At 40.7% G+C, this 23,854-nt stretch overlaps 1 pseudogene; it reads right to left on the bottom strand.

The window, feature by feature from the left end:
- Positions 1–3,196: 3,196 nt before the first annotated feature.
- Positions 3,197–8,231, bottom strand: LOC112671917 (eukaryotic translation initiation factor 4E type 2-like; annotated as a pseudogene).
- Positions 8,232–23,854: the final 15,623 nt, after the last annotated feature.

Below are 23,854 nucleotides of genomic sequence, written 5' to 3'. Positions count from 1 at the left end.
AAATTTCTTGCAGAGCTGGTTTGGAGGTCACATATTCTTTCAGTTCCTGCCTGTCTTGGAAGCTCTTTATCTCTCCTTCCATTTTGAATGAGAGCCTCGCTGGATAACGTATTCTTGGTTGCATGTTCTTCTCATTTAGGACCCTGAATATATCCTGCCAGCCCTTTCTGGCCTGCCAGGTCTCTGTGGAGAGGTCTGCTGTTACCCTAATACTCCTCCCCATAAAAGTCAGGGATTTCTTGTCTCTTGCTGCTTTAAGGATCTTCTCTTTATCTTTGGAATTTGCAAGTTTCACTATTAAATGTCGAGGTGTTGAACGGTTTTTATTGATTTTAGGGGGGGGGGTCTGTCTATTTTCTGGATCTGAATGCCTGTTTCTCTTCCCAGATTAGGAATGTTTTCAGCTAGGATTTGTTCAAATACATATTCTGGCCCTCTGTCCCTTTCGGCGCCCTCGGGAATCCCAATTAAACGTAGGTTTTTCTTCCTCAGGCTGTCGTTTATTTCCCTTAATCTGTCTTCATGGTCTTTTAATTGTCTGCCTCTTTTTTCCTCAGTTTCTCTCTTTGCCATCAACTTGTCTTCTATGTCACTCACTTGTTCTTCCACCTCGTTAACCCTCGTGGTTAGGACTTCTAGTTTGGATTGCATCTCATTCAATTCATTTTTAATTTCTGCCTGATTGGATCTAAATTCTGCAGTCATGAAGTCTCTTGAGTCCTTTATGCTTTTTTCTAGAGCCACCAGTAGCTGTATAATAGTGCTTCTGAATTGGCTTTCTGACATTGAATTGTAATCCAGATTTTGTAACTCTGGGAGAGAGGACTGTTTCTGATTCTTTCTTTTGAGGTGAGGTTTTCCTTCTAGTCATTTTGCTCAGTGCAGAGTGGCCAAAAACAAGTTGTATTGGGAAAAGGAGCAAAAGAGAGGAGAGAAACAAGGAAAGAAAAGAGAAAAAGAAAAAAGAAAAAAGGAAGAAAAAAAGGAAAAAAGAGAAGAAAAAGAAAGAAAGAAAGGGAAAAAAGGGGTGGGGGAAGTAATCAGAAATAAAAAAAAAAAAACCACGGGGGAGTATCTTCTGTTTCTGTATACTTTAAGTCCCTTGACTTCCCCTGGAACTTGTCCGTCTAGCTGGTCTTCTGGGGGAGGGGCCTGTTGTGCTGATTTTCAGGTGTTAGCACTTGGGGGAGCTGCTCAGCGGGGGTTGTTTACCCCGTGAGACCCCAGGAGGAACAACCACAGTGGCGGCGGCCAGCTCTGGAAACCTGGATTCAGCTCCCACAGTAACTACGGAGCTCTCAGCCTGCAGGGCCTGGAGGCTCTGGGGGTGGGGCCGCTGATCTGCTCAGCTCGGGGCTGGAGCCTCCTTGCTGTCCTGGGCCCTCCTGGCCTCTGCCTGTCCCGGGGGGAGGCTGGATCCTGGGCTGTGTCCTGGCGCCCTGTGCTCCCGGCCTGCACTGTTGGATTCGCGCTCCCGGCAGCGCAGCCCCCTCCGCGCAGAGCTGCCAGCTGAGCCCCTCCGAGCTGCTCCGGGTCCCGCAGTGCGCGCTGCAGCCCTTAGGGAGCTCGGGGCACTCTCCTGGGTGCGCAGGTTTCTGTTAGTATCCCAGGGAGCCCGAGGGCATCCCTGCCCTCCTGGGGTCCTGCTCTAACTCCCTGCGGGTGCCTTTCCGCCCGGGAAGGTTGGTGCAGCTCCTGCTTCTCCGGGACGGGGCTCTTCTGTCCTGGGGACACTCGCCCCGGCCTCAGCCCGGCTCTTCGCGGGGCCCCTCCCCCTTGGATGCCTTTTGTTTCTTTATTTCTTTTTCCCCCGTCTTCCTACCTTGATAGAAGCACGAACTCTTCTCACTGTAGCGTTTCAGCTGTTCTCTCTTTAAACCTCAGGCCGAATTCGTAGGTTTTCAGGATGATTTGAAGGTTATCTAGGTAATTTGGTGGGGACAGGTGATTTGGGGACCCTACTCTTCCACCATCTTGCCCCTCCTCCATCGCTTTCTAGTTTTCATGGTACAGGTCTTTTACCACTTTGATGAGATTTATTCCTAGTATGGTCAAGCAGTTTTATTTCAGAACCAGAGGGTATACATCGGAGAACAAGCCCCAAAGGGCTCTTTTTCCTTAGAAATTTCTGTCAGTTTTCAGTCCCCCAAGAGTGAAAAAGATCTAAACACAAGAGGAAGTTAAAATAGTGAGATAAATTGACAAGTAGCCTGCTTAGTGCATTGAGTTGAATCAAAATGTGACTAGGCCTATAACATAGAAATAAGTTTTAAAAATATTAGCTAGTATTGTAATCAGAAGAGGCTGGATGCAATGGGACTCTAAGCAAAAGAGAGACTAATCTTTATAGATAGTTCCTTCAAAGCCACAAAGCAACCACTCCATAGTGGAATATACCTCAATAGGAACCAAGATTTAGGGCTGCCACATACAACACTCTCCTCCCTTAATAGAGCTAATCAATACCAACAAATTCTTGGGTTTGGGTCCCACTCTTTTTTAAAGGTACTATGTAAATTTCCCTTTTATTATGGCAACACAACAATTATCTCATTTGTTACAGTTGAACCCAAGACAACCTCCTCCACCCCAATGAATCCCATTCTGAAGTGATTTCTACTCCACAATAAGTCTAATTGAACTTATACGGCCCCGGTATCCTTGATTATGTTTAGAAAACATGTAGTATACTTTATGGAAATGTGGGAAACACTCAAGTAACAATATCATAAGCACATAGTCTCTCCAGGTTGTCTACTTTTTGCTAATCTCCCTCACCTGTTAATATGGTTTTTTTAGTTTAGCACCATTTATTAAGTGATCTCTGCTCTCGTAGCTGCTGCTTGTCAGCCTGTTCTTAAAACATAAAACACAGGATGCCTGGATGGTGCAGTTGGTTAAGCATTCAACTCTTGGTTTTGATTCAGGTTGTGATCTCGGGGTCACGAGATCAAGCCCTGCATTGGACTCCATGCTCAGCACTAAGTCTGCTCTACTTCTCTCTCTGCCCCTCATCCCTGTGCCTTTTCTTTCTCTCTCTCTTTAAAATAAATAAATATATTTTTTTAAAAAACATAAAATTCTTTTCCAATTCTTCTTGTGTAGGACAGGAGGATCTTCCAGATAGCATGCCAAAAGAACAAGAGACTCTGATGATACCAGCTAAAATGATGGTGCCATACAGAGAGGGAGAAGGTCATGGCACATTCAACTGCAGCTTCCAGAGGTTTTGAAAAAGGAGCCTTTGAGGGCCCACACTACCTGGCATTTTGATGCTGCCACTATGGGTTTTGTACTCCATAAGTTTTTGGCAGGTAGGTTAAGCACTCACGAAAGCATATTCTGGATTTGGGCTATGGTTGTTTGGTCACTGGCAGTCTTATTCCATATTTAAATAATGTCCTCCTGAAGCTGGACAGAGACTACAGCCCCAAAGATCTCCTCCCCAACTGTGAACTGTTCCTCCAACATGGCCAGGATAAGACTCCCAGCAATGAGATGCCAAGCCCTTCAGGAGCTGAATGATTCACTTGCCACCATTTTTATTTGCATCATTGTCCTACATGGGCTTAATTCCTTCCTTGAAGATATGGAAGTCACTGTGGCCTGTCAAGTCCCCAGGACCTGCCATGTGGCCATAAACTCCTCCAGAACTGTTCCACAGAGGCAAAGGTTCCAATCTGTTTGATATTCTGTTCATAGCTCTGTGAGCTGGTGGGACAGCCAGGGGTTCTTCTCAAGTATCAGAAAGTATAGTTGTACTGCAGGAGATGCTCGTACAGGGGCAGCAGCCCTTCTCTTACTGCTGCCTTAACTCTTGTCTCATTCCAGTTTTTCCTTCTCACCTTCTTCCTGTGCTGTTTTCTTCATTCTGATCATGGTCCCCACTATCATCATCTTTCAGTGCACTGAATTTGTTCATCCTCTCACTGCTGCCATCACCACTGCTTCATGGAGTGACTTCCACTCTGCTGGCTCTCTCCTGTCAATTCTTGAAATTTTCAATTTGAGAGGCATTTTCTGACATTTTCTGACTCCAAATACTCCCTTTTGGGGGCATGTGACCTTCTCTGGGTTTTGGGGTCACATCATATACACGTTGGATATAAGAATATGAATAATGAGGTGAATCCATCTACTATTCCACCCAATAAATCTAAATCTTGGTGTGAATGAGAGATGGGAGACTTGAATCAACTCTCCACTTAGATGATCAGTTTCTGTGTGCTTCTCACAGTGTAAGTATGCCACCACCTTGAATGTGTTCTAGTGTTTAAACATGTATTTTTTCATTCAACAGGGACCCTAAACATAAGCCAGCTATTTTTTAAAGATTTATTTATTTATTTATTTATTTATTTATTTATTTATTTATGATGGAGAGAGAGAGAGAGGCAGAGACACAGGAGGAGGGAGAAGCAGGCTCCATGCTGGAAGCCCGACGTGGGACTTGATCCCAGGACTCCAGGATCGCACTCTGGGCCAAAGGCAGGTGCTAAACCGCTGAGCCACCCAGGGATCCCCCTCATCCAGCTATTTAATCTGGTGCTCAATTGAAGAAACAAGGATATATTCCAATGCTGGCCTTATTGATAGACATTATGTAGATCTTTCACATGGAGCTCTCACAAATGACTTTCAAGGATAATTTTGGCTACATGTACTTTTCCCTTAAATATTTAATCCCCTTTAAAATCTTGGTATAAAAAAATAAATAAATAAAATAAAATAAAATCTTGGTATAAAAGGCAATTTCACTGCACTAACTATAGTTTACTCGTTGAGAAAAGTGTTTTTTCCCCCACCAAAGTGTGTGTTTTAGAAAAGTCACTAAAGAGGAAGTATTTCATAGAAAAAGGAAAAGGCTTGGTAATGGACACCAATCCTCTGAGCACTTGGCCAGTGGTAGTGAAATTCCATAGTTGGTGCTTGGAGACAAGGATTGGAGATAGACATTGTATCCTCACATCCCACCTTGCAACCCAGGATTTTTTTCTACTAGTAGAACAAAGGTGTATGGGAAAATCATGAATGGGGTAGTATATTTTCAAATCAAAACCCAGGAAAAATGTATGGATAAGAAGTGTATGGGATGAGGAATGGGGAATAAGATAAAGAAGTTATGTTCAAAAAACATTGATTGGGAGGTAATAAGATCCTGAATATTGGAGTGGGGACTTATGGGGAAATTCCAATGAAGCTGGAGATATCATACTCCTAAGTTCTATTGAGTTTTCTTTGCCAGGCTTTCCACCCCTGCCTGAGTAGGTTAGATATGCTTTGCCCAAAATATCTGTAATGGCCTCTCTTATGGTAGTTTCCTTGTAAAGCACTGCTGACTCTCCTCAGGATCTACCCCGCAAACTTCTTTGCTCCTAGATAAATGCTGGGGCTCAAGTCCCAGCAAACCTTGAAGGGTAATCCACTAGAAGATGTGCTACACACCAAAACATGTGCATGATTTTTCCAATTTAAACAGATGGAAATACGGAGAATATGTGTGGGAATGAAGTGAATAATGGTGGAAGGAATATGAAGCTGAATGAGGCTAAATTGGCTGATATGAGCCCACACTAAGCAAAGATTATGGATTCAATGATTTAGTTCAAGTTGTTAGAAAGGACTCTAACAGTGTGGTTGGTTGGGTAGCTGAAAATGGACCCAAAAGTGACCTATACTAAGTGAAGTTGAAATACCAGAACTGTCCTGTTATACTATAAAAATAGGGATTCAAAGGCTTAAGAAGATTGGAATGTTAGAGTGGATTTATCATTTAAGATCTGCTCACTTTTTCCCCATTCTCACTGGTGTGAGGTGGTATCTCATTGTGGTTTTGATTTGTATTTCCCTGATGGCAAGTGATGCAGAGCATTTTCTCATGTGCATGTTGGCCATGTCTATGTCTTCCTCTGTGAGATTTCTCTTCATGTCTTTTGCCCATTTCATGATTGGATTGTTTGTTTCTTTGGTGTTGAGTTTAAGAAGTTCTTTATAGATCTTGGATACTAGCCCTTTATCTGATACGTCATTTGCAAATATCTTCTCCCATTCTGTAGGTTGTCTTTTAGTTTTGTTGACTGTATCCTTTGCTGTGAAAAAGCTTCTTATCTTGATGAAGTCCCAATAGTTCATTTTTGCTTTTGTTTCTTTTGCCTTCGTGGATGTATCTTGCAAGAAGTCACTGTGGCCGAGTTCAAAAAGGGTGTTGCCTGTCTTCTCCTCTAGGATTTTGATGGAATCTTGTCTCACAGTTAGATCTTTCATCCATTTTGAGTTTATCTTTGTGTATGGTGAAAGAGAGTGGTCTAGTTTCATTCTTCTGCATGTGGATGTCCAATTTTCCCAGCACCATTTATTGAACAGACTGTCTTTTTTCCAATGGATAGTCTTTCCTCCTTTATCGAATATTATTTGACCATATAGTTCAGGGTCCACTTCTGGCAGGAAACCACAAATGTTGGAGAGGATGCGGAGAAAAGGGAACCCTCTTACACTGTTGGTGGGAATGTGAACTGGTGCAGCCACTCTGGAAAACTGTGTGGAGGTTCCTCAAAGAGTTAAAAATAGACCTGCCCTATGACCCAGCAATTGCACTGTTGGGGATTTACCCCAAAGATACAGATGCAATGAAACGCCAGGACATCTGCACCCCAATGTTTATAGCAGCAATGTCCACAATAGCCAAACTGTGGAAGGAGCCTCGGTGTCCATCGAAAGATGAATGGATAAAGAAGATGTGGTTTATGTATACAATGGAATATTACTCAGCCATTAGAAACGACAAATACCCACCATTTGCTTCAACGTGGATGGAACTGGAAGGTATTATGCTGAGTGAAGTAAGTCAATCAGAGAAGGACAAACATTATATGTTCTCATTCATTTGGGGAATATAAATAATAGTGAAAGGGAATATAAGGGAAGGGAGAAGAAATGTGTGGGAAATATCAGAAAGGGAGACAGAACGTAAAGACTCCTAACTCTGGGAAACGAACTAGGGGTGGTGGAAGGGGAGGAGGGCGGGGGGTGGGGGTGAATGGGTGACGGGCACTGAGGGGGGCACTTGACGGGATGAGCACTGGGTGTTATTCTGTATGTTGGTAAATTGAACACCAATAAAAAAATAAATTTATTAAAAAAATCTAGACAGGCACATGAAACTGAAGACAAAAAAAAAAAAAAAAAAAGATCTGCTCACTTACCCTGGAGGATCTACTTTTCACCGTGATTGTGATAAATAAATTTGCGAGGGTAATCCAAGCATCCTTGAAGAACTTTATGGTTAATCTTCTCTTGTAGGTCAAGAATTACAGTGTGAACTGCTGCAACTGAACTGGAATATTTCAATACAATGAGGATAATTGGATCCCAGAGTTGTAGGAGCCAAATAGTGAAACTTAATCACCAAAACAAGGTGAGTTTGGTTGCAGTAATAGACAATAGAGTCAAAGCAGTAATCAGAATAGGCTAACTTGTAGAGATCTTTGGGATTTTTTAGTTGATTATCACATCCCTGGAGAAGAAATAGATGAGCAATCTACTAAATTCTTACTTGATCTAAGTAGGAAAGTTCTCATTTGAATGAACAATGTCTAACTTGAATCACCAAAACAGAGACTCAGTGGGTTTTCAAACCCATGCTATGGTTATTTCTCTATTCCCAAATGCGTAATTGAAATAAAAATGCTCAAAAAAATACTCAGCAACTGGATGAATCCACATATTGGTTCTGTGATTGTGGATTGAGTGCTATTAGGCTATGAAAGGCCAAGTGGAAGCCACTAGAACTGCCTCTACCTGGAAAAATAGTAAACCAACAGCAATACCACATTCCTGGAGAGGTGGGAAAAATTAGTACCATCATCAAGGACTTCAGAGATTCAGGGGTGGTGATTCCCAGCACTTCCTCATTCAGTGTACCTACTTGGCCTGTGCAGAAAACAGATGGAACTTGGAAAATGACAGATAATTATTGTGAAATTAGCCAGATGATGATTCCAATTCCACCTACCTTCCAGATGTGGTTTTGTTGCTTGAGCAATTAATACATCCTCTGGTACCTGGTATACAGCTGGCAAGATCTGGCAAATGCCTTCTTCTTGATAGGTGTTAGCAAATAAGCCAGAAGCAGTTTGCTTTTCACTGACAAGGACAACAATGCAGATTCACTGTCTTTATGTCAGGAGCATATTAGTACCGCGCGCTAACCGATTGCGCCACTGGAGCTCCATGTCAGGAGCATATTAATTCTCCAGCCCTGTGTCATAATTTAGTCTGTAGTGACCTTGATTGCCTTTCCTTTTCACAAGAGTTCATTACATTGATGACATTATACTGATTGGATCTGGTGAGCAAGAAGTAGCAGCTACTTTATTTTTTTATTATTATTTTTTTAAGATTTTATTTATTTATTCATGAGAGTCAGAGAGAGAGAGAGAGAGAGAGGCAGAGACACAGGCAGAGGGAGAAGCAGACTCCATGCAGGGAGCCTGATGTGGGACTCGATCCTGGGTCTCCAGGATCATGCCCTGGGCCCAAGGCAGGCTCTAAACTGCTGAGCCATCCAGGGATTCGCTATTATTTTTTTTAAGCAGCTACTTTAGACATATTTGTAAGACACATCAGAGAGTGGGAAATAAATCTGATAAAAATTCAGGGGACTGGCACCTCAGTAAAATGTTTAGGTGTTTAGTGACATGGAGTATATTGAGAAATCATTTCTGACACAAAGGTAAGTTATGTATCTGGCCCCTACTGCATCCAAAAAAGAGGAACAATGTTTAATGGGCCTCTCTAGAATTGAAACAACATATTTCTCACTTGAGTGTGCTACTCAGACCCACTTACTAAGTAATCTGAAAAGCTGCTAGCTTTGAGTGGGGTCTAGAAAAAGAGAAGGCTCTAAAACAGATTCAAGCTGTCATGAAAGCTGCTTTGTTACTTGAGTCATATAATCCAACTAATCTGTTGGTGCTTGAAGTGTCAGTGGCAGGTAGAGATGTTGTTTTAAGACTTTGGGAGGCCCCTAGAGCTGAATAGCATTGCTGTGAATACTTCCGTTTTGAGAAACAGATTTCGGCTTCCCATTGGGCCTTAGTAGAGACAGAATACTTAACCACAAGCCACCAAGTAACCATGCAACCTAAGCTGCCCATCATGAACTGCCCCACCAAGCCATAAATTCGGCCATGTTCAGCAGCATTCCATTATCAAAAAGAAGTGGTATATACAAGATTGGGATCAAGCATACCCTGAAGGCACAAGTAAGTTACATGAAAATGTAGCCCAAATGCCACAAATCCATATATTCATGGGCCATGAACAATGGTTTATTACATGGTCAAAGACTTGGTAGATGGGGATCCCTGGGTGGCTCAGGATCGAGTCCTGCGTCGAGCTCCCTGCATGGAGTCTGCTTCTCCCTCTGCCTGTGTCTCTGCCTCTCTCTCTCTCTCTCTCTCTCTCTCTCTCTCTCTGAGTGAATAGATAAACAAAATATTAAAAAAAGAAAGTCCTTAAAAAAAAGACTTGGCAGAAATATGATTGGAAAATTGGTGACAAGGAGTCTGACAAACTGTTATGTGGATAGAATTCCCTGATGTGGGCAAAGAATGTAAGATATTATGCCCCATATAATGCAAATCAAAAGGTAACCTCAGCAGAGGAAGATTTAATAATCAAATAGATAAAATGGCCCTTTTAGTGAATATCTCTTAGAGCATTTCTTAGTAATATAATACCACGTTCTATGGTTAAAGTCAATGGAAATTACAACAAGCTATTCAGGCAGGACTACTAATGGTGCAGACCCTTCAGGAATAAATTTTTAGACATCTCACCAGGCAAAGAATTACAATCAACAAAAGGAAAAGGGAATATGAAATGGGTAGTAGAAAAAGATACTTAGAAATACCAGCAGCTATGATCATGTGACCAGTCACAAAAATGAGGAGTACAGTAGTTATGAGCATTTTTTCCTTGATAACCTACAGGTTAGCTGTACTATCAGGCTTCTTATTATCATCTCTATCTGTTGTAAGAGGACCTGTTGTGTTTTTAAAGGAGCATCCAGAGGAGTAACATTGGGTGGCAATTTCCCTCAAATATTTCCCAAGTCTTTATTGATGATGGTTTTAGTGGGTATGAAAATTTTTCTAACTATAAACAAGTAGTTATCAATTTGGGTAAAGAAACTCCCATGCATGAGAGGTTAGACTCCTCTATGAGATCAAATATGTTTTTTTTATAAAAATTGCTTTAACATTCAACAGCTATGATTGTTTACTGTGAGCGGTCAGTATTACAATGGTAGAACCCACTTCCATTGAATATTATATAAAACTTGCATTTAGCATTGTAAGAGGTTTGGTTAGAGAATAATAATTTCCAAACTGGTTGTATTCTCTGATTTTTTAGACATATCTTAGCATAAGAAGTATGTAGTATACATTGCCTTCCATATATATATATGTATATATATTGATTAGCAGGTCCAGGGAAGGTGTATTAGGGTTCTACAGAGAAACAGAAACAGGGTGTGTGTGTGTGTGTGTGTGTGTGTGTGTGTGTGTATGTGTGTGTGTGGTGTGGAAAGAAAGAGAGAGATTTATTTTAAAGATTTGGTTAAGGGTGATATGCTATATGTTGGCAAATTGAACTCCAATTTAAACCCCCCCCCCAAAAAAATAAACCTCCCAAGTATAAAAAAAATAAAAATAAATAAAGATTTGGTTAAGGGGCACCTTGGTGGCTCAGTCAGTTGAGTTTCCAACTCTTGATTTCAGCTCAGGTCATGTTCTCAGGGTCATGGAATTGTGCCCTGCCTCAGGCTCCACACTCAGCATGGAGTCTGCCTGTCCATCTCCCTCTGCTCCTCCCCGCACTCTCTCATTCACTCTCTTTCTCTCTCTCTTGCTCAGAAGAGGTTGATCTTTGTTGTATTAAGGCTTTCAACTAATTGGATGTGGCCCACCCACATTTTGAAGGGTAATCTGGACCTAGGCAAATGGTGGAAGAGTAGGGGTCCTCAATTCATCTGGTCCCACAAACTTACCTAGATAACTTTCAAAACATCCTGAACACCTATGAATTCAACCTGAGATGTAAAGAGAGAACAGCTGGAATGCTACAGAGAGAAAAATGGAGGCTAGTCTGCTTTACTTAAACTCTACTTACTTAAATGTGAACCTCTTCTCAAAAATACATGTGCACAGAAACATACAAAGTAATGTTTGAGCAAATATCTGGGTGCTGCGATCTAGACAAGCTGACACATTAAATTAACCACCACAAAGAAGGTTCCTGTTTTTTAAAAAAGATTTTTATTTATTTATTCATGAGAGACACAGAATGAGAGAGGCAGAGACATAGGCAGCCACAGACCCCATGCAGGGAGCCTGATGTGGGACTCTATCCTGGAACTCCAGGATTACACCCTGAGCTGAAGGCAGCTGCGCTTAACCACTGAGCCACCCAGGCATCCCAAGAAGATTCTTCATAAGGTGCCAATTTCTTTGCACCTCAATAAGTGGGGCTTTAATTGGAGAAGGAGAGAGATGATTATAATTAATTTCAAAAAGAAGTCAATAGTTGTAAGCGTATATACTGTTAGCAGAGTTTATATTTTATATTTAGTTATATTTATCATATAAAAATAAATATTTATATTGAAAACTATAATTTATCTATGTAATCCTGTAGGATTTGTTGGTATTGGTTCTAGATTACAACATTTTTTATTTAATTGCACAATTATGAGCATTCTAGTGGTAATATTGGATGCATACTATATCTAGAAATTCATTAAATGACACTTGATAGGTGGTGGCATGTTGCTCTATTTATTTGGTGGCACTAGTTAATAATAGTAGATTTCATTTGATTTGAACTAAAAACTGGTTCATAGAGCTTAGAAGGCACCTATGAGTCACCAGCAACATTATAGAGTCTGGCTTGGCTGAGAGGATTGTTGTCAGCAGGAATAGAGATAGGAAATAATGTAGTAGTCTCAGTGTTGGTGTTTGTGGTCATGTTAGTAAGATTAATCAATCTGAATAACCAACAAATTGGTTATCATTGTCCTCAATCTGACCAGTGTTGCATGTCTTCCTGTGGTATGCAGGTGGCATGGATGCCAGTGGGTGTATAGGAACACTGGTGAATGTTGTGACTTCTCAAGTAAGAAAAGGGCACAGCAACAGAGTAGGGGTTAAAGTCAGAGGCCATTCATAGCCAGGAGTAATGGATCTGATTGTCACTGTATATCACCCAGAGCAATTAGTTCCACCTTCTGGGAGTCAGAAGCAGTTCCAGATTTGTTCCACAGTGCCTTTAGAAGAGCAAAGTATGTGGGTGGCAGATTAGCATGCCTCTCTCTCTCCAGATACTAGTAAGTGGTTTGTTCCACTTATACTGGATGATGAGCAGACATAGGCTGAGGATGATTCCAGAGTCAGTAGTAAGGGAGAGATTGAAGGAGAGACAGCTAGGCTCTGGATTTTTGATAAGGCAGGAAGGAAAGGTTAAAGTATCAGGTGGGTGCTATTTTGCTGTAGGCAATAATGTCAGGCTTACTGCATCTATGAAAATGGATAATTGTGTTGCATCCAGTGTGGTTATATAAAACAGCAGAGGTTACAGCATCTCTGTTGGTGGTCTCCTTATTTGTGGTGAATTTAAATATGGCATAGTTATGCCATGTGGGGGTGGGTTTAATGTAATCAGGACTATGAGCAGTATTTTGACCACTTAGAGGACCATTGTCCTCCAGGTTCTCTCGATGGTCCTTGTTTTAAAAGCCCATTATGGGAGCACCTGGGTGGCTCAGTTAAACACCTGCCTTCAGTTCAGGTTATGATCCTGGGGTCCTGGGATCAAGCCCCATGTTGGGCTTCCTGCTCAGTGGGAGTCTGCTTCTCCCTCTCCTTCCACCCCTACCCTCCACTCATATTCTCCCTCTCAACTGAATAAATAAAATATTTTAAAAATCATAAAATAGAAGCCCATTATGTTTTTCTATGATATCTGCTGCCATAGGATCATAGAGTAGGCAAAAAACCCAAGCAATGTTATTTTGTAATGGCCATTGTTGCATTCCCTTTGCAGTGAAGTGAAAGTGTTGACCTGACTGTGTAACTTTGTAGCACTCCCAAAGTTTCATTAACCTCTCAAAAACACTAGAAAAGTTTAGTGCCTTACATGAGTTAGCCAATAAAAGACCTGTGTGGATATCTGCCATTGTTAAGGCATATTTGATGACTCCTGCTGCTTCAGAGAAAGGTCCAATGAAGTCAATTTGTTAGTTCTCATGTGGCCCTTCTCCTCTGTAAATTGTTCCAGTGTCTAGATTTTTGGCATCTGGTATAGCCCCTAATGGCTCTGTGTAAATGTTTCTCTACTAGATCAATTGATCTATTAACAATCCATTTTCATAACACCATGATACCCAAATCCACTGACCTCTTGGGTGCACACCAATAGAAGGAGTAAGGTGGCTAATCTCAGAGTTCTGGAAATTGTCCATCCTTCAAGAAGCTTATCTATTTTAGAGGGCTGGTTAGTTCATTAGTTTGTGTATTGTACCACTCCCGTGTCTTGTTTGGCATGAGCCAAGATATGTTTCACCAATATGGGCAGAAAAATTGCCAATGTGGCAATTTTTTTCCATATCTCTTTATCCCAAATGAATCAACCTTGTATTTTCCAGCCATGATTTTGCTAAAGTCCAGATCAAGTACTTAACCCATTAGCCATCAACCAGGAGTCTGTGAAACTAGAACCTTAAGAAAATGTTTGCCAAGAGCATGCTTTATCTTTTTTAAAGATTTTACTTATTTATTCATGGGAGACAGAAAGAGAGAGAAAGAGAGGCAGAGAAGCAGGCTCCATGCAAGGAGCCCGAGATGGGACTCGATCCCTATCTCCAGGATCACGCCCTGGGCTGAAGGCGGTGCTAAACCGCTGAGCCACCTGGGCTGCCAGAGCATGCTTTATTAATAGAAGTATTGTGTGCAGCTCAGCCCTTTACCCTCCTTATGGAAATTGGAGTGTTTGAACAGGGGTAATGGGCTGTGGCTGTCCATTGTCTTGCTGCCTTATACCCTATGCTCACTTCAGTGGTAAAGATTGACCTTTTTTTTTTTTTTCCTCATTTTCAGAGTGTTGGCTGTTCTCCTTCCAATCCCCTTAAGAAAGAAGCAGAGGCATTTGTGGGGGCTTTGGCAAGTTAACCTCAGTGGCAGGGTATATGTTAATTCCTCATAGAGTTGTGGCACTCCAGCATCTCGATCATTTAGATGCCATTTCCATTGCAATAAGGAAGCCTCATTAAATTTTACAGGGAGCTTTTTCCATTGATCAGGGCATAATAGGCATCTCTATCCATCGAGTAATTGGCTCTCCTCCAGTAAGGGTTCAGTTTTATAAGTGCCTAGTATATTACTAGGGGGTGCCTCTGTACTGGTAAATACTTTTGGGCTAAGTCTGGGAGCTGCTTACACCAAAAGTCTAAGCATAGCCATTTAATTGTTCATTTGATCCAGAGGCTCCAGGAAGCAAATTTTCAGTGGCCAAAACTTCCCATTAAGTCCTGTCCTCAAAGATTTAGTAGAACTGCCAAAGTAATAGCCTCCTTATTTTATCTAGTGCCAGTTGTTGCTCAAGTCTCCATTAAAAGATGAAAAACATAGTAAGAAGGACCAGCATTGGAGATGAAGAATGTGTTGGCACCAAAATCCAAACATTCTTACCAGATGTTGGTCTTCCTTTATTAATGTGAGAGGTTGAAGTGCTAAATTCTTATCTTTTACTAGATTTGTAGCAGTTCTCCTTATAAATTCCAAAGTCTCAAAATGTAGCAGATTGATAGGACCTTGGATCTTATGTGGGGCAATTGCTCATTCCTTCTCAATGAGGTGTTTGCTCACAGTTGTGATGACCTATGAGACAGTCTTGGTCAGGTCCAATGAGAAGGAAGTCATTGATATAATGCCAAAACTGAGTTTCTAGTACAAGAGCAAGTCAAATATTTAGGTCCTGACTGCAAAGATGGTGTTTAATTGCAGGACTATTTAAATACCCCATAGGCAACTGGGAAAATATATATTATTGGCCGTCAAAGGTGAAAGTAAATTGTGGTTAACTCCCTGCAAAATTTTTACAGAACAGAATATGCCTGCAGAAGTACTAGATATTTACTCAAAGGATATAAAAATACCAATTTGAAGGGATAAATGCACCCTTATATTTATCAAAAATAATGAAATCTTGCCATTTGCAAGATTGTGGATAGAGCTAGAGTGTATCATGCTAAGTGAAATAAGTCGGTCAGAGAAAGACAAATACCATATGATCTCACTCACATGTAGAATTTAAGAAAGAAAACAGATGAACATATTGGAAGGGGGGAAAGAAAAAAAGGAGAAAGGAAAACAAGCCGTAAGTGGCTCTTAATAATAGAAAACAAACAGGGTTGATGGAGAGTGATGGGGGATGGGCTAGATGGGTGATGGGTATCAAAGAGGGCACTTGTTGTGATGAGCATTGCATGATGAATCACTGAATTCTACTCCAGAAACCAATATTGCATTGTATGTTAGCTAACAAAATTTAAATTAAAAAAATGCTAAAAAAAGAATGTGTCAGCAAAGTCTATAACTATAAACCACTTACCCATGTTGTTTTAAATGTCATTCAATAAGGCAATAATATCTGGTAGAGGTGCTCTAATAAAGGGAACATCTTTGTTAACTCTCCATAGATAGTTATCCTCTGCTCATTAGTTGTAGCTTTCAACAACTAATATTAGAGAATTAAAAGGTGGTAAGGATCTGTACTCCTTCTTTAACTAAGTCAGCTATGAGAGGCCATAATCATTCAGTGCCTTGCCTCAGCTGGTACTGTGGCACATCTACCACTCATACCGGTAGGGGAAAGTTAACTGATTTCTCATGGGTGACGCCCACCAATAGCATAAAAGCTTAGTCTTGTTCCGTGAGATTACCTACTAGCTGAAGATGTACATTCTAATAATGGGAACGAGGGTAGTTTTGGAGGGATGGGGAATAAGTAGGACAGAAGAATCTTTTAGCAATAACTGGGCCAATTTTAATAGTTAAGCAGGTAATCCCCCCCCCCCTTTTACTCCTCCTCCCAAACTGGTCCTCCTAGATGAGGCAGTCTCTTTAAAAACTGAGTGCTTTCTGGGATTAGGGAGATTTTAGTACCCCTATCAAGCAGAGCCAACTAGTGTTGCTTTTTCTTGGAACCCAAACTGCAGTTAATGTAATGAAAGGGTAGTTTTCTGCCAGAGGGGACATACCTATGACCATTAGATCCCTATGTAGAATAAGGTCCCTATCATAGCTGAGATCAAGAGCCAGTATGGAAGGTAAAGTTGACTCCAAAGGGGAAGCCTGTGATGAGTCTTTTTTTTTTAAGATTTTATTTATTTTTTCATGGGAGACAGAGAGAGAGAGAGAGAGAGAGAGAGGCAGAGACACAAGCGGAGGGAGAAGCAGGCTCCATGCAGGGAGCCCCATGTGGGACTCGATCCTGGAACGCCAGGATCACGCCCCGGGCCAAAGGCATGAACCAAACCACTGAGCGGCCCAGGCATCCCGTGTGATGAGTTTTAATCTGACTTTAGTAAGTATTGTAATTGTTGCACTGATTTACCAAAGATGATCACTCAGTTTGGGGCCCTCTCATCACTTGGAATATAGTAAAATCTCCCTGATAAGCCCTCTTCAACATCACCAATTTGTGGAGGAGATGATTGGCTTTAGCTAACATTTTCCACTGATAGTTGGCCTGGACCTTTATAAAGCCCAACATAGAGTAGGTAGACATCTAAGCCATAAAAATCCACATTAATAAAATATAAATCTGGACCAAGGTCCAAAGCCTCCTCTGGAGGTCATTACAACCTTCTGCACAAATTGTGCAGGGTTCTTTAGTAGAAATTCCATTATTCCATCTCATACTATGGTAGCCAATTGTTTAATTTCAGACTCTGCTGGTCTCACTTGCTCCTTGACAGGCACATTCTATGTACCTAAGCAGCCTCTTTTTAATCTGGTTTCTGAACCAAGTCATTAAGGAGAGTCTAGGCCTCAGGGTAAAAGGGAAGATGTGTCTCTCTTACCAATTGAAAACCAGTCCCTCCTTCTTTGCCTTCCCCAATTTGTCTTTTCAGTCTTAATTACTTTGTGAGCAATCACCAGCAAAGCAGTGGGCAAATCATCCCAGTCAATGTTGTGGTGACACCATGATGTTTTTTCTTCTAGAGAGCACCAGTCCTTCTCCCCTAGGAAGTTTAGGCTCCTACCTCTTTTCCTCTGTCTTGTCTTCCCTCTGTCTTGTCTCCCCAGGAAGTTTGGGCTCCTACCTCTTTTCTAGGTGGCATACTGCCACCTAGAGCAGGACCTAGCAAGAGTCTTGTGGTTTTTGAGCACCTGATCAGCAGGACAATGACCTCCTTCAGAGTCTTGGAAGAGGCAAGGGTATAAATTTTCTTGCCTTTAGTCACTTTAAGAACTGCTCTAGCCAGTTCAGTCCAAGTATTAGGATCTCTATATCTCTCTGGGGAAAGGCTAGAATGACACCTGTAATAGAAAAAAAAAGAGAAAAAGGAAGAGAAACAAACCAAGAAACAGACTCTTAACTATAGAGAACAAACTGACAATTACCAGAGGGGAAGTGGAACAGGGGATGTGTGAAATAGATGATGGGGATTAAGTAGGGCACTTGTTGAAATGAGCACTGGGTGATGTATGGAATTGCTGAATCACTATGTTGTACATCTGAAACTAATATAACACTGTATGTTAACTATACCAGAATTAGATAGATGATAGATAGATATATAGATGATAGATAGATAGATAGATAGATAGATAGATAGATAGATATAATAATGTGGGCGACCATGAACTAGCCGGAGTAACTGAACAAAATCAGGCCCGGACTTGCGTCCCTCATTCACTCAGAAGGCTCGGGAGCCTAAAGGGTGAATAGTTGGTAGATGCTTGAGAAAGGGCTTGAGCAATGGTTCTCAGGGCTCGCTTGTATGTGATCGTCCACATAACACAATAGATACAACTTATTCTGACCTGGTCATAAATGTAAATAAGGGTCTGTGCTGTCCTTGCTGGTCTGTTTTCCATACCTAATATTCCTTTGAAGTATGCACATCTGGAGCAACAAGCTTATCTATTTACCAAGGTCTTCTGGCACCTGTGAGTCTGTCTTGCATGCTGAGAAAAGGGAACTTTGGAGGGTTTCACAAACCTGCTAAAAATAAACACCTTCTTGGCTTTGTTTTGCTCATGCTATAAAATGTTGTAAAACCTTGAATAAAGCTGGCACTGCTTGGACATCATCCACTGTGTCCCTCCTGTCCCCATCTCTTTACTTTTCTTTTATTTTCCTCATCCCCTTATCCTCAGGATCCTGATCATGTTGCCGCAGTGCGCGCAACATAATAAAAAAGAAAACACAGAACATGTGCCTCCAGTCACAAGAACAGTCAAGGAAAGACTAAGGCAGGGAAAAAAACAGACATGAAAATTATTCCCATTCTCAGCTCCAAGGTTCCTTCATTGTGCCAATTTTGCTTATTAGTTTGCATTGTTTGCACTTCCTTCTTCTATGATTTCCTGCAGGATAATATTTTTGAAGCAGTTGTAAAGCTTCAGAGTTAGTTTCCATTCCTTCCATCTTCTTCAATCTCTTCTGGAATTCATTTTTCCAATGCCCTTTTTATAGTAGTGACATGCTGACTTTACATTAGAGGACTCCCTCATATGTGTAGAGGGCTCCAGATAATGATTTGTTCTTTTTGTGAATAATTCTGAGAAGTTAACACTGAGGTCTTAAATTTCTTTTTGTCTTTTTCTGCCTCCATAATTTTCTAAAACTGAGTTACTGCTGTTGCCAATACCAAAGAGACTGTCCTTACAATCTAACTACTTTTTCCCTTACTCATGCTTGAGTTCTGGGCAAAAAGGCTATCACAAAAGTAAAGAAAACCAAAGAATTTTTCTAATCTGCCCCTAAATCCATCTTTGTAAATTTAGATAATGCCTTAGCAAACTACTGGTGAAAATCAGTGAGGATTCATCTAGCTTCTGGGGGCAGCATTGTACTTTCTTCCAGTTCACCTTCTGCAGAAAGGCTTCAAGGATTGCCATCATCAGTCCCTTGCAATGAGTTTCCAAGGCTCCGTGAGCAGCCTGAGTTGTGGGAAGAGGTAAACAGGAGACTTCCTGACATGGCACTTCCTGGTGATGGGAGTTATTTGGTCCCTGTCATGAGCTGAATTGTGTCCCCCAAAAATATATGTTGAAGTCCTAACCCATGACACCTATGAATGTGATCTTTTTTGGAATTGGGGTTTTTGCACATATCATCAAACAAAAGGTAGGCTTTAATTCAAGATGACTGATGTCCTTTTAAGAAGTGGCAAACACCATGTGAAAACAGGAATGCATAGGATAAACACTATGTGAGGACAGAGGCAAAAATTGGAATGATACAGCTATAAGCCAAGAGTGCCACAGGTGGAGAGCCACTACCAGAAGGTAAGAAAAGGTAAGAAAGGACTTTACTCAGAGCCTCTGAGGGAGCATGACCCTGCTGGCACGTTTATTTCAGACTTCTAGCCCTTTAAACTATGAGAGAATAATTTACTATTTTATGCCACCTAGTTTGTGGTACTTTGTTACAGCATCCCTAGGAAACTAATATAGCCACATTGTGCTTATTCCATTAGTTGAGCAAAATCATCCAGAAGCAAGTTTATGAAGCAGCTAGGATACATCCTCATGCCTAAGGCTATAGATTGAAAACACTCTGTGGAGGACCTCAGCAAAATTTTACAGATCTTTCTAGAACACTGAAAAAGAGCTCTTAAGATAGTAATATCAGCTAGTAAAAGTACAATTCCAGTCTTGCCAGTAGTTCTGAGTAACTTTTAAGAGGCACTTGAGTCTTTGGTGCTCCAAGAGTGTAGGGTTGATTTTCTTCATGTTGAGATGAAAAATAAGGAGGTTTAAAAGGCTTTGTAGTGGGAAGCCTGGGTGGCTTAGTGGTTGAGCCCAACCCTTTGGCTTGGGGTGTGATCCCAGGGTCCAGGATGGGGTCCCGCATTGAGCTACCTGCATGGAGCCTGATTCTCCCTCTGCCTGTGCCTCTGTCTCTCTCTTTCTGTGTCTCTCATGAAAAATAAACAAAATCTTTAAAAAATAAAATAAAAGGCATTGTAGTTTCCATTCCCATTTTGCCATTTAGTAGCCTGTCTGCTTTTTAAATTCTTTTTCTTGCAATCCAACATCTTCATTCTTTTTTAAATTTAAATTCAATTAGCCAACATATAGTACATCATGAGTTTCAGATGTAGTTTTCAAGTGTACTTTTAAAAATATTTTATTTATTTCTTCATGAGAGACCCACAGAGACAGGCAGAGACATAGGCAGAGGGAGAAGCAGGCTCCCTGTGGGGAGCCTGATGTGGGACCTGACCCCAGGATCCCAGGATCATGACCTGAGCCAAAGGCAGACGCTCAACCACTGAGCCACCCAGCCCCCCCCGCCCAGTGTACTTTTTAAAATTTACTTTAATTCAATTTGCCAACATATAGTATAACACCCAGTGCTCATCACATCATATGCCCTCCTTAAGGCCCATCACCCAGTTATCCGATCCCCCCTCCCACCTCCCCTTCAGCAATCCTCAGTTTGTATCCCAGAGTTGAGTCTCTCATGGTTTGTCTCCCTCTCTGATTTATTCCCTGCATTTATTTTCTGCATTATTTCTTATATTCTGCATATGAGTGAAACCATATGATAATTGTCTTTCTCCAAATGACTTATTTCACTTAGTATAATACCCTCCAGTTCCATCCACATCAATGTAAATAGTAGGTATTCATCCTTTCTGATGACTGAGTAGTATTCCATTCTGTATATATACCACATCTTCTTTATCCATTCATCTATCGAAGGACATCTCATCTTCCATGGTTTGGCTATTGTAGATATTGCTGCTAGGAACAATGAAGTGCAGGTACCCCTTCATTTTACTAATCTGTATCTTTGGGGTAAATAGTAGTGCAATTTCTGAGCCATAGGGTAGCTCTATTTTTAACTTTTTGAGGAACCTCCATACTGTTTTCCAGAGTGGCTGTGTCAGCTTGCATTTCCACCAGTAGTGTATGAGGATTCCCCTTTCTCTGCATCCTCACCAACATCTGTCATTTCCTGACTTCTTCATTTTAGCCATTCTGACTGATGTGAGGTAATATCTCATTGTGATTTTTATGTGTATTTCCCTGATGTCCAGTGATGTTGCTTATTTTTGTATGTGTCTGTTGATCATTTTGTATGTCTTCTTTGGAGAAATATCTGTTCATGTCTTCTGCACATTTCTTGACTGGATTGTTTGTTTTTCAGGGGTTGAGTTTGATAAGTTCTTTATAGATCCTGGACACTAGACCTTTATCTGATATGTCACTTGCAAATATCTTCTCCCATTCTGTAGGATACCTTTTAGTTTTGTTGACTGTTTCCTTTGCTGTACAGAAGCTTTTTATCTTGATGAAGTCAAAATAGTTCATTTTTGCTTTTGTTTACCTTGCCTTTAGAGTCATGTCTTGCAAGAAGTTGCTGCAGCTGAAATCAAAGAGGTTGCTGCCTGTGTTCTCCTCTAGAATTTTGATGAATTCCTGTCTCACATTTAGGTCTTTCATCCATTTTTTAAAAGATTTTTTCTATTTAGTCATGAGAGACACACAGAGAGAGGCAGAGACATAGGCAGAGAGAGAAGCAGGCTCTCTATGGGAAGCCTGATGTGGGACTTGATCCCAGAACCCCAGGACCACGACCTGAACCAAAGGCAGATGTTCAACGACTGAGCCACTCAGGTACCCTGGTCTTTCATCCATTTTGAGTTTATCTTTGTGTATGCTGTAAGAGAATGGTATAGTTTCATTCTTCTGCATGTGGATGTCCAATTTTCCCAGCATCACTTATTGAAGAGACTGTCCTTTTTCTATTGGATACTCTTTCCTGCTTTGTCAAAGATTAGCTGACCACAGAGATGAGGATCCATTTCTAGTTTCTCCACCCTGTTCCATTGATCTATGTGTCTGTTTTTGTGCCAGTACCATGCTGTCTTGATGATCACAATTTTGTAATATAGCTTGAAGTCAGGCATTGTGATTCCCCCAGCTTTAGTTTTCTTTTTAACATTCCTCTGGCTATTTGGGGTCTTTTCTAATTTCATACAAATTTTAGGAGTATTTTTTCCAGCCCTGTGAAAAATGTTGATAGTATTTTGATAGGGATTGCATTGAATGCAATACCTCCATTCTAAGACACAATCTCTTAACCAAATTCTCAATGACTCCTTGCTTTTTACTTTTGTTTCTATTTCCCTAACTATATTTTGTATGTTTGGTTATCTGAGAATCTCAGAGGTAAAGTTAAGACTTGGAAAGCCCATATTAGGACCTTTGAATAAAGCTAGCACTTCTCCTCCTTCCAAAAGAAAGTCATCTCTGGGTCCTGTATCTATTGGGAACCATCCATTCAAGAAGTCATTATCCCCCTTATTCCAAGTCCCAGATTGAAGCCTGGAATGGTAAAACAAACAAACCAACCACCCCCCCCAAAAAAACAAAAAACAAAAACAAAACCAGAGGGAGCAGAGGGGGTAGAAGGAGCAACAGTGGGGAAGCATTGAGATCCTAGAGAAAGAAAAGGAGCTTTCACTTTCTTAATCTTTTCCTCCAGTATATTAATTCATTGCTTATGGCTATCCAATTCATTCTTGAGTTTATTTCTTGAGAAGTAGTCATTTCAATAATACATTTGCTCAAGTGGAGCTTTTCTAAAGTTTCCTGTAAGTATAGTCATTTTTCTACCTCAAAAAAGCCTTCCTCTGGCCATTGCAATATAGGGTACTCAAGTATCCCCATCCCAAACATGACAGAGTGAAATCAGCCAACACCCTGGGTTTCTCATATTTTTCTACCATTGGAGTTAATGCTGAACTAGATGGGAACTTAAAGCACCTATTACTTATTTTACTAAATAGTAACTCAAATTTTGCTATAGGGGTTTGGAATTTTCCCCCAGGAACCCAATTAAACTTAGCCAAAATGATTAAAGGGAGACTACTTAGCAAACAGTCAGAGTCTTACCCGATCAAAGGCAGCCACAAGTTCTTTGACAAAGTCATCTAGAAGAAGGGCTCTTTCAAGGAATCCTATCCTCATTCCTAAATTATTGTGGGGGGAGGGGAAGCAAGCCAAAGAGAAACATCAATTCATATAGAATTAACAGATTTTATCATTGAGCAAAGTAAAAACCTTGAATGCATGCAGGAAGCCAGCAAATGGCTACAAAGTTTAGTGGATTTTCAGCCACATTTATATAGAATTAAAACCATAGATGCTATACATCATCCAACTTTTGGCGAACAGTGAACTGATTTTTAATTTACATCACTTATTACATTGAGCTTAGTCTGAAGTCTTATTTTTAATAATTCTTTAGGCTTACTCTGGCGTTCTGTACTTTCATAATTCTTTATTCGGCATATTCTGACTTTGTTTTTCATAATTCCTACAGTTGCTCCTGACAGTGTGCCCAATATATATAATTAACCACATTTTTAAACATTCATTAGCAAGATTAAATTCAGTTTTCCACAAAACATGTATTTTTAATGGCTACATGATACTCTATCATATGGCCTTGCCAAAATATATTTTAATGCCATTTTCCTCTTTTGGTATTTATATGATTTAAAATATTTTCCCATTGTAAACAACACCATGACAAATATCCTTAT

This window comes from Canis lupus, chromosome X (assembly GCF_003254725.2).
Source record: "Canis lupus dingo isolate Sandy chromosome X, ASM325472v2, whole genome shotgun sequence".
Taxonomy (NCBI): domain Eukaryota; kingdom Metazoa; phylum Chordata; class Mammalia; order Carnivora; family Canidae; genus Canis; species Canis lupus.
This window is presented reverse-complemented; position numbering and strand designations above follow the sequence as displayed.